We start from the raw sequence: 14,703 nt of genomic DNA on the forward strand, positions 1-14,703 counted from the left end.
TATCATGAAATGTTTATCAGAGCCATATAAACATTTCTCGACTGCTGAATTTTGAAGGGAAATTCTTTCAGTTTAACACATGTATTGCAAGGAAAACTCGTCACAGATTAAAAAAAACAACAAAAAACATAATTAGCTTGGTTACAGCCCTACTTATTACCAAGAATGCCAGCATCTGGCAAGGATATGGTGATCTGGGAATTCGCTGCTTGAAGCCATAGAACAAAGTGTTCTGATCTGACCCCAGGCAGCGAGTCCAGGACTTGAACTGGAATCTTCAGGAGCAGAGAAGTCTTAAGTGTCTGGAAAACTGGCCTGTTGAGTCACCACGCAGGCACTAAAACAAAACTAATTTTAAGCAGGTCGGAGTTCAGTGATTCCCTCTGGAATCTATTTTTTTTCCCTTAAAAAAAAAAGTCTCATGGTTTAAGTGAAAAGGGTCAAAGTTGATGCACTGCTACAGTTTTTGAATGCTTTCCCTTAAGAAAAGCCACCCAGGCTAGGATTAGCATGAAGGGCTGCTAGGCTGGCACTTCAGTGTCTGGGTTAAAAATATTTTAAATGCAGTCAGAACAGAGAGAGAGATCCCTGGGAGCCTTCCTATTCAAAAATGTGTGAGCTCAGGGCAGCGACTGCAATGTAATTTAGGGCAGTATATGCTTCATAGCTTTGGAGAATATTGCCTCTTTTTAGAGTTACATTGGAGGACAGTGGGATAGTAGTAATTTTAGAAAGGTAGTATTCCTGTTTGTTTTACATTGGCAACTTCAGAATAAATAAAAAGAAGCATCAATTGAAGAAGAAATGTAACTGCTGAAAACCAGCAATGAATCCACCTCTGAGCAGACTATAGAAGTGACAGGGGAAAGCGAGCGTAGAAACATTTTTGTGGGAATGCAGCTGCAAAAGGAACTTAGCAGACAAAGGCAAAATCAGGTACGTACTTTAAAAGGCATGTGGGCAAACTTTTGTCTGAGAGCCCAGTGAGGAGCCTGCTCATATTAATTTACAAAATGTTTGTGTGGATCAAATGACAAAAGGTTTGTATTGCTTTTCCATTGCTGACGAAGTGGAGCTGTCTATAAGCAGGGATGATTCAAATAGCTGTTTAAAAAAAAAAATGCTTGCGAGAGTGAGGGAGATTTTTTTTCTTTCTCGTTACTTTATTAAGATGATTTCTTTTTCCCTTTCGCTCCCGCAGAGTTCCCTTTACATTTGCAAGTGAAAAGGAAGGGTCTGAGCTACCTAGGGAAGCTTGAATCTGAACTCTGTGTCAGGCATTGTGAGGTTGGTGATCTCTGTTTATTTCTTAGGAAATAGTCATGCTTGCACAACTGGGCAAATGCAATGCACAGATGTCAGAACAGCTAAAACAAAGAGGACTGTCTAGGAAAAGCCATGCCAAACCTAATGGCTAGAGTGGAGAAGTAGCAACTAGGACTTCTGGCCTCTTTTCTTCCCTGTGTCTCTGCAGGACTGTAGAAAAATCTCTAAGCCAAAAAGAAAGCTCCTCATTCTTGGGAGTGAGTTGTAACTCATGCAAACTGTACTGCTGAGAAGAGGATGTTCATGGGAAAGGTTGCCTGTATGGGTGCAGAAGTTTGTGGTCTGGTCATCGTGCAATAGTCAGACTGGTGTGCAACGTAGTATCTATTCCATGGGACTTTTGATGTGTGGGGATTGCTAACTATGTGGTGCTTTAAGGGAAGGGGCTATAAAGCTTAAAATTTCTTAGGAGAACCTCAGTCTGCCTTGCTAGTATACAAAGTTATTTGAATGCTTCTCCTTTGTATTCCTGCAGACATACAATGCACAGGTATTTGAATGGGATGGTGTGTGAGGCTCTGAGGTCCAATTTGCCTTCCAGGTTACAGCAAGGCTCCATTTTTCTTAGGCTTAACAAGTAGTGACCATAGTTTACTAAAATAGTCATTTACATCTAGGGAAAGCTTACTGACATGACGTTGATGTTGCATTTAAGATCACAGTTCATAGCCTTTTGAAGTCTCTGTGTTTGAAGGAAAACGGAGTGCTTAGGATAAGCTGAACTTGAATTAAATCATGTGGGCAGATAACAGATTGAATTTGTGGTACGGCTTGTTTTGCCAAGGAGGTAAGTCAGGCAATGAATAGTGCTGGGCCAACTTGTATCACAACAGGAACTGGTGTAGCTTTAGTGCAAGGTAGTGTGGTTCCCTGAACCTGAATTATGGACCTGTTTTCGTAACTTCAGGATGATGGTGATTCTGAAGAAAAAAAAGTTAATTTATGATTTGTATAACTTTATGATTCACAGTTGTAAAGCTGGTATAAATCACACAGATTTCCAACCCATTTGTACTCATTTGAAACTTGAAAGCTACAAATTGTTCAAAGGCCTTAGCTGGGTTTCTTTTCCCTTTTTGAACAATATATTTCTTTTTACTAATACATGACCTAGTGGAAACTTTGCAATAAGGAAGAATTTTAGGGAGCTAGGAGGCAGAATGGTAGTTCCTAAATATAGTACTGATTGTTTTGTTTCATCTCTGCTTTAGTAGTTCCACAGTTATCCTTGTAGCCAGCCTCTTTTAAATCTTACGTTAGCGCAAGAGGGTTGCGGCATGTGCATGTTGTGCTGATCCTTTTTGTTTAACTGGTGGTGCTTTTGCACTCCAACTAGCTATCAGAGTATGATGGGTCAACAGGATCGTTCTCTTTATCGTGAAGCACACCTGAAATATCTGCTTAGGTAGCGCCTGTGATTTCTCAGCAAATATTCTACCCAGTGGGGAGCTGCAGGACTCACCTCCATCTCCCAAGGGTTAACAGTAGCCTATAATAATAATCTTGTGGCACAAAAATGCTTCTTTTTATGCATTACCTATTTCCAGAGGCCTAATTTAGGTTTTGTATCAAAATGGATATCACAAACGCTTGAGCTTCCTGCTGAGAAGGAAAGTGCTACTGAGAGACTTTGTTCTCTGTTATTCTCATGGTGTCCAGGAGGGCTGAGGAGGCAAAGAAACAATTGCTGATATCTGTAGCAGTAAGTATAAATAGTAGCAGGATGGGTTTCGAAGGTAAAATAGTTTGACAGTATTGTTCCTGTGAAAGGTTGGCCTTTGCTTTTGGTTAGAATATATATATGTGTGTGTATAAAAATATGTGTTTTCATTACGGGGCAAATTTACACATCCACAAGAAAAAAAAGTTAGTTATGTTTTGTAACTGGACAAAAATTTCACCTGTTGATAAAAAGAGAATATTGTCATAGAGTGCAATGAGATTGTGTGTTCTTGCCGAAATACAGAGGCAGCTGTGCTCAGAGATTGGCATGTGTGTCTCCTGCTTTCTCTTTGTACGTTTCATGCCAGATTCTGCTGTAGATCCGGTGGAACTGTTTTCACCAGTTATTTTCCTCAAGGACCCATTGAATGTTTTCACATACAAAAAAATTGTATTTGGATTTCTTGTTGTTGTTGTAAGAAGAAGAAATGAGGAAAACAAAACCTGGATTTTAAAAAGAATATTTTTTTTTTTAGATCAGAAGTGCTTGCTCAGCACCCAGATAGTTTCTTCCTGCCTGGTATTGATTTTCCATTGGAAGCACATGTAGGAGAAGGAAGATTTTAACAAAACCTAAAAATTACAAGTGTTTCTTAATTTCCTGTCAGTTGCTATTTTTTCCTGCTTTTTGCGCAAACTTGGTTATATCAAATTTGTCTCAGACCTGTTCTCCTCTTCCTGCTCATGCAAATGCCCTCAGGGATGAAGGACCTTCTTGCCTCACAACCTGCCTCCTGCTCAGCCTGTGGGCACTTGCCCGCTTCTTCTCTCCCCACCCCCTGCCTTGGGCAGGAGGTCAATTCCTGTTGGGAAAACTGTTGTCTTTGCTCGGTCTCTGGAAATAAAGAGGTTTTCTGTTGCATTAGCCTGGCGGGTTCAGGTGCTGAAATGTGGATGAGGTAAAAAATGCTTGCCTGTTGTCCCAGCTCTAATGAGTGTAGGCATGTTTACCTTGTATGGTCTAATGAGGCAGAGCGGTGTGGTTTGGTGAGGAGAGGACAAGAGTCCTGCCTAGTCCCTGTTGCAGGTCTGCCTCAGCATGCTGGCCAATCAGTTGGCCATCCATGTTGGAGGTATGGTGATTGAGCTTGGATCTGTGTGTGTATGTATGTGTACAGACTTACATACTTTGGGAACAGAGAGAGAAGAGCCAGGTCAGCTATGGTAAGATTTATTCAGCTGATTTCAGCCCTGCATACTTAGAGTTGTATTGGCTTTGGCCTGCAGTTGCCTGGCTGAGTAAAAAAATGGTCCTTAAGCAAACCGGCATTTGCCGTCCTGAGTGTAGTGAATGAGTACATGACAGACAGCATGAAGAGCGTGATCTGCAGCCCCGCTCTGCCACTGAAGTGCTCTGGTGTGCTGGGTAAGTCTCTTGACCTTTTGTTCCTCAGTTTTCTTGTGTTTAAGGACACACAGGCTTACCATCACACATGGGTGTTGGAAGAATTCATTAATTAACATTTGTACGGTTTTGAAGACTTATAACCCAAAATAAACAAGAACCTAATCAGTTATTTTTCTTCATATTTATACTACAGGAAAAATCTACTAATTTATTTCCAAGTGTGCGACACACAAAAGCGTATCTTCACACTTCTAAGTGGAGCTGGGGCTCAATGCCAACACATATTTTTCCTAGTAAATATGGTATACTTGTACACTCAGATAGAATAGTACAACCTTACAGTTTCACTCAGGAGGTGGAATTTGTTTTCTTACTGCATTTTTGTACTTACAAGCTGTAAATACCAGGCACTTCTCTTTGGTCAGATTCTTTGTCCGCATGACTGCAGCCATTGCCAATGTCCCTTAGCATGTGAACTTACTCCGTTGGAGTGGCTCTAACTAACTAGTAAACTATATATGTTTTTTTCTCCTATATTCTACAGTCTCCTTCTACATTAATTATTGCACTTAAGGAATCTACGAATTAGGGAAGCAGAATGGAAACAAAATATAATATGGATGCTTGTCACCTCTTATCCTCTTGCTTGTGTGTGTAGGGAAGCCCCTTAGTTTACTGCTTTGGGAAGGCAACATAAGTTGTGTCCCACACCTGATGTAACCTTACATGTTTTCACGTAGAAGATCTAGGCACAATGACATGAAGGAAGTCAGATTTTGTGACTGTCTCTGCAGTTGTGATCATAAGGGAGTGAAATCAGAGGTAAGGGTTTTTTTTCTTTTGAGTTTTAATTTCCTTTGTTTTAAGAAAATATTTTTTTAAATGAAGTGAGGGAGGAGAGTAATATGCCACTGACATGCTTTGGGATCTGAAGCTCCTGTGGACCCCATAGGATGTCAATGGACTCATTAAGATTTAGCCAAGTTTCATGCATTATTCATAATATAGATTCACAGCATGCACCCTAAAGACTGTCTCCTGTGAATGCTTAGTCAGAATCATTTGCATTCTGTATTATGGATCCATAATATAAAATACATTTAGCTACATTTGCTGAATTATCCTTTACACACATTTCCAGCCTTTACTATCCTGGCATATGCAGCAAATGTGTTTAAACAATAGCATGCAGTTGTGTTTCATCGCTCCATAAAAACTAAAGCATAATAAGGACCATGATGAAAATTAATTATTGCGTAAGAGCAATGGACAGGCTTATTCCTCTTTTTAGCTTCAGTGACATTTTAAATTTACTTTTCCAGTATATTTAAGGGGTGTTTTAAAGTCTGGGCTGATATTCTGTGATTTTTTGTCTCAAATGATCACAGAAATCATTTTTGATGTGGAAGGTTGGCAGATGATGAAACATCAAATTGAAGCTGAGATGCTTAATAATCATAGGAGTTGTTTACTGAGAGTTTACTCTAATCCTATGAACATTATTTCTGCTATACATGACAAGACAAAAGAGTCAACAAAACACCACATCAGAAAATTAATTCTCTTCCTGTCATCTGAAGCATTGAAGCTCTTATGTTTTCTCTTTTCCTAGGTTGGTCTGATCTCAGCTTTGCTACTGATCCACTGAGTGGCCCATATATGTTCCTTAGTACACCTATGCCTCAGTTTCTTCATCTGTTACATGGTAACAGCAGAAGTGGTGCTTTTTGAAATCCTCTAGAGTATCTGGCTACTTAGATTTTCTCCTTCAGCACCCCATCACTGCTGATAGAAAACATTCTTGTAGGAAATACTCCTCTCCTGAGAAAATCTGATTTCCTTGGGGGTCAAACTGCAGTAAAGACAAGGAGGAATAAGGATTTTCTTCCTTGTGCAGAATCTGTTAAGGGATCATTTTAATGACGTGTCTGCCAAATTGTGGATGATAAAAATATTTCTAGCTGCTAGTCCCTGCTCATGAAAACAACAAACAGGCAAAATCCAGGATTTTGTGGCATCTTTTGCACATCCATTTCTTTTGGGGAGCAGCCCCCATATATCTTCAGGAAGACATAGAGAATGTCAACCTTTCACTCCTTTCCTTATTCAAGGAAGCACTGCAAGGTTCTACAGGTTACTAAAAAGCGGTTGGTATGGTGATGTCCTTGTCTCAGGAGCCTGGCTTTTGATTGGCAACAGTGGTTCCTTCAGCCTAAACATACACAGTATACACAAAGGATATCAAGTGACTTAGTATGTCAAGTTTTTTGCAAATGTTGTAATACTTGATGAAAAGCCAGTGCTTATCAAAACACTCAAAAAAGTCTTGATATTACATGGGATTGAAACGTTTTTTCCCATCATAGGCTTAACACAGGAGAATGTTTTGGCAAAATGTGGTCCAGAGGCAAACAGCTGGTATAAAATTCAAAAAAAGTTCAAAATCCTAATAATTTTTTGTATTTACTTTTTTCCACTAGTTTTTCCAGCTTACCTTTAGGCAGCATTCATACATACATGCTCTGAAGATACAATAGGGTTAGGAAGGATTTTGCTGTGGCCTAAGTGAAGTGCAAACATGCTGTTGTTTGATCCAAAACTGGCTGTTGAGTCAGTAGAGTAACATCTAAAATCTAAATATTTTATTGCCTTTCTGTTCAAAAGAAATGACCAGGTTTTCGTCAAAATTTTTCACAAGTGAATTAAGAATTGTAAACTTGTTTCTAAATAGACGTATTTTGCAGCATGCCACGGCTGTTAACTTATTCCTTTTGTTTATGTAGCAATTGACAGCTCATGATGCTTAAGTCTGATGCATAGAAGCAAAATTTTTTTTTCCTTTTATATAAGATGTAGTGCAGTGGAGTCCTCATTTACATGTAATGTAGTAATAGTTTTACGTAGAGTGTAGTAATGTAAAGTAAGAGAAATAATTGTAGAGAGAGCATTGGCTTGGAGAGCAAACATTATCAGATGCATTGCATGATGGCTCCAGTGGAGCAAGCTAGCTTTTCCTCTTAGTTGCTTGCATTACTGTTGCATACATGGGACAGGAGACAGGAAAGAAAGGCAGCAGGTATGAAGCTGAGATCCAGGCTTCCCCTCAGCTCTGTGCTGAAGTTTTTCTTGTTACCTCCTTTGTATCTTGAGTGTTCGTTGCTTGTTCTCTCCTATTCCTTCTTCTCCCCTGCTCTCGCTGCAGCCCTGGTGCTTCTCTGCTCTACCCTTTCCTCCTTGCCGCTCCCTAAAAGCTCCAGCATAAACCCAAACTAATACAGACATCGAAGATGATTAACTTGGTCTCTACTGCCTGCTCATGGCCTTTATTTTGTTGACCCACTTCACCAGTTGGACATCAGCATCTGAGACCAGCGGGAACATGTTTGTTCCCATTGCAAATCAACAGAATAGGAACATAAAGAATGCTTACAATCCCAAGATATTAAAATACCCCTTTCAGATTCACCAGTATGTTATATATAAGCCTAAATTCTAAGAATGACTTTTATCCTCATGAATACCATTTACATTTGAGCAAACGCAAATTCGTTTCCACTTTGGATACTCTGGAAGCTACGTCTGGAAAGTGAGTAGAATGTGCCTGTTAGTCCAGCCCAGTTCAGGCCCCAACACTGCATGTATGACACCTGGATCTCCAGAGCATTTGGCAGTTCTGCTCCATCTGTTTTTCTTTCCAGCAATCTAAGTTCATATTGTAAGATGTGTAGCAGTGCAATGAGCACAGGTTTTGTTAGTGTTATTAGGCTTATGATGTGGAAAATAATGAGCTTGCTTCCTACTGTTTAGTGAAATTTCTAGGAAATTCCTAGCGGTTTTATATAATATTTGCAACAGATACTTTCATCAATGATTTTAAACAGTCTTTCTTCAATGAACAGCTGTTTAAATGGGAACTAGGGTATATAGAAGATGAGCATTTTACATTAGCTGGACTCACAAGGGACAATAATAGGATTTTTCTTTTCCTGTATTAATCTGTGTACCTCCATGGTAGTATTTGGCCTATCAGAGTACCTCTATACCAGGTTTCAAATCAAGACTCCGCAGGTACTATGTTATCATTATTACAATTTACACTACAGAAACTGCGGTTTGAATGGATAGATCTTAAAGAGATCTCTCTGGGTTGCCTACTGTATTGTTGTTCCGTTTTACAGATGGAAAAGTTATGGGTTTTTACTTGTGAGTCAGTTCATCAGAGGAAAGTCAGATTTTACAGTTAGTTGATACTGTTGTATACTGTTCTTCTGTCATTCTCTCTGCCCTTTGTCCAAAATCATCTGCATAGTATTTCCGTCCATCCATAGTGTTAAAAACTCTACTGTCACTACCCTCATGCATTGTGGGGCTTTAAAAGTAATAGATTCCAATTTCCTTTTTATTAGCCCTGGTTCTCAGCCTTTATAGTTTAGGGTCGTTAACTTTGCAACACTAAAATTAAGCACTTTAAAAAATGAAGTTGAGATTTTCCTGTCATTGGAAGCATTGGGGCTTTAAGGAAAGCACCAAGTATTCCAAGACAATGGAAGTTGTTCATAGGTATTTTCAACCCTAGAACTTCCAGGAATACAGGATTAAAAAGGGCCACAAAGGTTCTCAGATTGTGTGTTCCTCCCACACAGAAGATCTTTCACCTTGTGATGCTTCACGGGGTGCGTAATATCCAAAGAAAACAAGTGAGGTTGTGCCTCTCTTTTCCTTGATCCTCATTCAGTAGAGTTGGAAGCAGAGGGATACTGAGAAGGATGAACTGCATTTAGTCAAGTTAACACCATCAGATTGTTCTTTCTGTTTAGGTAAAATTATCAAAGGAATAATTTTCCCCAAAATTTAATTGAAGGGTAGGGACAAACTTGCACAAACGCCTGTACTGAGCATTGCTCAGTCACTTTGACAGCCTCTGAAGTCTTTTAAAGGAGTATTTCTCACCAGTGCTTTAATTCTGGCTCCTTCCACTGGTCTTTGCTTGATTTGTTCATATCATTAGAAAAGCAGAGAGCAGAGACCCTTTTCTCCTAATTCCATGTCTTATTCCTTACAAAAGCTGCAGAACAACAGTATTCTTTGTCTCCAGTGTGGACAAGGCATAGTCTGTATTCTGGGTTTTGTTACCTATATAAAATACTCAGGTCTCTGATGTGACACTATTCAAAACCAGTTTTCTCTGCTGGTTTTCTGTAACATTTTCTGTGCATGTACAAGTTTCTCCTACGACTAACACAGAAATTCCCCCACTCCTTTTCTGGTGATTGCTAGGAAATCTTTAAGTCCCGTTGGGGCTTGCTGTCCTTGCCAGGCTGTTCCTTCACCTCTCTTGCATCTCATCCTCAGCCCAATTAGCAAGATGTACAGTTGCCTGCCTTGTTACTTGTTTCTGAGTTTACAACCCTAAACTTGCTTTTCACCATTTTCTCACTTTTGCTGGTTTTGCAACAGTGGTACTCCTCTGATATTACTGATACGTTGTAGCACAGAAACCATTTTCTAGTGATGGTTGAAAAAGCAAGGACAAGAGTTTAGAGCTACATTCATTCATCTCTGTGTTATTTTCATTCTAAATCTCAATGATAACTATTAGTGACATATTACTGCTGTTTAAAATGTGCAAGATAAAGAGTCTTGTTTTGAAGAGCAGCCTATTTTACTGAGTAAAGGAGATATTGAAAAGGGTAAAAGATGAGGAGCCTACTAGGTATGTCCATTTTAAGTGTGTGCCATGTGTGCTGAGGGTGACTTGGTTCACACAGAATATTTGCAGTCAAGTCAAAAATAGAGCTCATAACTTGCATGCTTGTGCTTCCTCAGTCCAGTCCCTTCAGAAACAAATCTTCACTTTACTTTAAAAGAACAGAACTGAAACATGACTGCTTGAGTTTGTATCAATTGCCTGGTGATCTAGAGTGAGAGCAGGAATTCAAGGGACACAAATTGGGACGATATATTGGGATGCTTATACAGATGTTATGAGTGCTGTACTAACTGTGCTGTATAGTACTTTGGTATTCATGGGGGACAGTCCAACATCTACTTTAAATACCACACTAATATAAGTATTTGAAAACTAGTGCAGTGATGATGTATTAACACTAGTTTGTCAAGACTAGGGATTATACAGAGTAAATAAGCTGCAGACAGTTGCAGTCTTGGTTGCAGCTGGCTTGTTTCCTAAATATTAATACTAATACTACACTGAAAAAGTAAAACAATTTAAAAGAACTAGTTGAAAAATCTGTACAGGTGTAAAAGTTAAGCATATGGCAGAGTGGAGATTGGCAATGAAAATGACAGATGATTAACATTCATTAAACCTTTCAATTAACACCTTGAAAAAATTCATAAAATAATACTGCATGTAAATAATGTGTGATTTCTCCAAGCATTCTTCTACCTGTTTCTTGAAGGGAAGGGAAAAGAGAGAGCATGAAGAGGGGAAAATGTTTTCCCAAAGTACTTGCTGCAGAGATATTTTTTAGGCCCTGGTTTGTTTTGGCGTTCAATGATCTAGCGATGAATAAATCAAGTTTGAGCTGTCAGCATGGGAAAAGATTTGGCCTGGATAAAAGTTAGTCCTTTATGTTCCCAAAGATGAGCAAAGTTTTTCTTATCGGTACTTTTTTTGTGAGCATGAGAGAACTCAGAAGAAACTGCAGGGTAATGTGAAAGATGTTCTGATCATTTAGCTAACTACAGTGATTAGTACATGACAGTTGTTGTAGTCCTGCCTGTATCATTCCACATTGCTCTCACCGTCAGCGGGATCTCTACAAGGTATGGAGAGTTTTACATCTGTGCCTTTTCTGGTTGGTGCACACACATGAACAAGGGAAGACAGATTTGTCTTGTAAGCTTTGTGATAGTAAATTAAAAAGTCAACATTAAGAGCTGACTTAGATGTCAGTTCTTAATCCCAGCTGTTAATTATAATGAAAAATGCTTCCAGAATCAGGCGTGCCCTGGCTGCTTTGACCCAAAGAATTGTGTTTCTGGAGCAAAAGAACTATCTTGATCTTGTAAAAGCAGGTGTGTAGTTTAATGCAAATAAATTCATGTGAATATTACCTATGGATTCTTTCACCTGTACAATTTGACTTCTTTATTTCAGAAGGAGTCCATTGACATTAGCACTGGCATTCTTTTTTTTCTTTGTTTTTCATTGTGAGCACTTCTGTGGTCCTGGCTAGACTCAAGTGCTGCAGAGCTCTGGGTTTATGGGGATCCAGCCTTCAGGCTTTATTTCTTGTTCTCTACCACTGTTTGAAGTTCTTGCATTCGTTCCTTCACCACGTTTATATTTTCTTCATAATCAGGTGCAGTCAAGGCAGGAGTGTGTCAATTTTGAATGTACCCTCCCTTTTCTTTCCTTTTTAAAATGCTGTTTTGTAGGCTTAGAGTGAATGTCTATACTTCATCATGTTTTCACGCTGTTAGCATGTTAGAGTTACCATTTTTTTGAGGCAGCAGAGAACTCACAAAGAGGATGCGGTGGCCTGTCAAAAATACTACAAAATAGCATCATTTGTGAAGCTGTCTGCCTTTGGGGTTATGGAAGGGCTGGAAGGATAAATAAGACCTAAAATGCCAGTTAAAATACTTAGTACCTACTCGGGACACTATTTTGTACATGTGGTTAAGAACTCTTTTTTTTCCTGGTTTCAACTAGGCTGTCACAGTGTTCCTCTTACCACCACCTGTAATTATTGACTAGACTTTGCCATATTAAGTCTGCAGCTCCTTCCCCATCTGACTGCATCTGCACTCCAGCATGGGCTGTACCAGGCAGAGAGCCCTGGCCATCACACCAGCTTTGGAGGTGTCTTAAGCTTAGGGCTAACACCCTCTGCATTGAACTAGCCACCTCCGTATTGCAAAGCTGTGGGCCTGTACTGTTTCTTGATTTTTACATTGTGCCTGGGATGGCTTTTTGGCATGTTTTGAATTCTGGCTATTCAAAATGCCATAAATACTCAGCAAAATGCATAACAGAGTGATGAAGGGGTGGGGGGGAGGGCTTTTTTATAACATTCCACTGGATTGTGTGGTTTGTGTTTTGGGTTGTTTGTTTGTAGGTTTTAGAGGATGAGATGTCTACCAGAAGGGTTACACATAGACATATTCTTTGTGCAGCTTGTACGCTAGGATGAACTCTCCTGTCAACCTCTTTCCCTTTGGAGGGTCCTCACAGTTTGTTCCAGAAGGGAGCCAGGGAGAAAACTATTTTTTTTGGCAGTGTGGATGATCAGGGCATCTCAGTACAGGAATAAAATAGGAAATGAACTAAATAAACCATGTACACCCACCCACCGTTCTAGTTGAAGGCTAAATGAGAAAGTTGGGTTGGAGCGACAGCATCAGTTTCAGCATACTTGGAAAGGGCCTTGACCTCTCCATTTGGTCCTGGGGGCCCTCTCTCTGAATAGCATGCAGATGATGGGGTACAGTTAAATATAACTGTAATTAGCAGCAACAGGAGGGAAAAGAAAAATCTGCCAGTCTGCTGTCTTTTTGCATTTGACTGCTCTTGGATTGCTGTTTTCAAAAGTGGTGTTCAGTGGCATCTCTTGGCTTCCAGAAAGGCAATGAGAATTTTAGAGCTGACATCAATGGGAGCAGAACGAGACTTATGTCAAGTGCTTTTTTTAGAACACTGTCCCTCATGTATGGTCAGTTTCGTTGTTTTGCCTCGTATTTTTGTGGGTGTTACATAGATCAAGAAGGAGAGCATAGTACTTAAGAAGGACCTATTGTGATTGTGAACCCACAGAACTGTCAGAGTGGCTCTGGGGGGACATCTGTGGGGCTTCTAACTGATACTAGTTATTTTTACAGATTTGCCTAGATTTTAGTATCAGCTTTCCTTCCCAGAGGATGTCATCAGTAAAGTGCACCCCCTTTGACACAAGGAAATCCAGAGCAGTTCTACTGACGATGTCATGATTTGCTATGAATGAGAAGAGTTTAGCCCTTTAGATTCCAGTTTGTGTTGTCCACCTGTAGCCTGACACCACTCATAAGTTCATAGAATCATAGAATAGAATCATAGAATAGTTTGGGTTGGAAGGGACCTTGAAGATCAACTAGTTCCAACCCCCATGCAATGGGCAGGGGCACCTCCCACTAGATCAGACTGCTCAAGGCCCCTATCCAACCTGGCCTTGAACAATTCCAGGGATGGGGCATCCACAGCTTCCCTGGGCAACCTGTGCCAGTCCCTCACCACCCTCATCGTGAAGAAATTCTTCCTTATGTCTAGCCTAAATCTGCCCCTCTCCAGTTTATAGCTATTGCCCCTAGTCTTATCACTACTAGCCTTTTTAAAAAGTCCCTCCCCAGCTCTCTTGTAGGGCTCCTTCAGATACTGGAAGGTTGCTATGAGGTTTCTCAGAGCCTTCTCTTTTCCAGGCTTAACAACCCCAACATTCTCAGCCCATCCTTGTGTGGGAGTTGCTCCAGCCCTCTGATCATCTTTGTAGGCCTCCTCTGGACCCGTTCCAACAGCTCCATATCCTTCTTATGTTGAGGATTCATGCATTTGGCATGGGATATAGAAAGAACACATATTTTCCTACAGCATTTTGACAGGTTGATCTGTGGTGAGACCTTTACCCTGCGTTGTCTACTCTCCTTTGATCCATGTCTGACATTCACTAACAGAAATGACTGATACATGTGCGTGTGGAAGGGCTGTTTAGACCTGAGATTTGCTTATCCTAGTACTGAAGCTAATCTCTTTCACTCTGCTAAGTTTGAGGCTGAAAGATGACTCCAAATGGCAAAGAAAGGGAAGACAGGTTTGAAAATGGATACAGGGAGAACACACAAAATATGCCACTGTGAATGCTGATTTGTAATCTCTCCCTCTCTTGCCATCCTTTTTTCTTTCCCTGTCACAGGTTATTTATTAAGTATTTATTGAAGTACATGGTAGAAGGAGTTTGCCTAACAGCTGAAGAGCTGACTTTGGATTAGGCAATAGGTGGTGGGTTTAAATTTGGAGAATTCATATTGAGACAGATGCCTGAGGGTGGGGCCTGAAGTTACTTCTGTCAACTTCGTCCGCCTGACAGAATACTGCAATAGAGTTGTGTTCTCATGGTATGTGGGCAAAAAAACGTTGTATGTGGGACAAAAAATAAACTGATTAGGCTGATCAGCCTTTGCCCCGTCTCCAGGGGACTGCTTTTTAGGTCAATCAGGAGAAATCTGTGTGGAATGTAAGGGCATTTGTTGAGCAATCAAAAACTTAGTCTTGAGGCTACAAACTGCTGTTGTGGTATTTAATAGGACCC

General features: G+C 40.1%; 1 protein-coding gene across 2 annotated transcripts in view; it reads left to right on the forward strand.

Annotated features, from left to right (window-relative positions):
* The first annotated feature begins 536 nt into the window (after positions 1-536).
* The window catches only part of SOX5 (SRY-box transcription factor 5), a 638,339-nt gene continuing 624,172 nt past the window's right edge, over positions 537-14,703 (forward strand). For both annotated transcript variants that reach the window (XM_069862326.1, XM_069862339.1), the window contains exon 1: positions 537-936. The gene's annotated coding sequence lies outside the window, so the exon portion shown is untranslated. The remainder of the gene's footprint in view (positions 937-14,703) is intronic.

This window comes from Phaenicophaeus curvirostris, chromosome 1 (genome assembly GCF_032191515.1).
Source record: "Phaenicophaeus curvirostris isolate KB17595 chromosome 1, BPBGC_Pcur_1.0, whole genome shotgun sequence".
Lineage (NCBI taxonomy): Eukaryota > Metazoa > Chordata > Aves > Cuculiformes > Cuculidae > Phaenicophaeus > Phaenicophaeus curvirostris.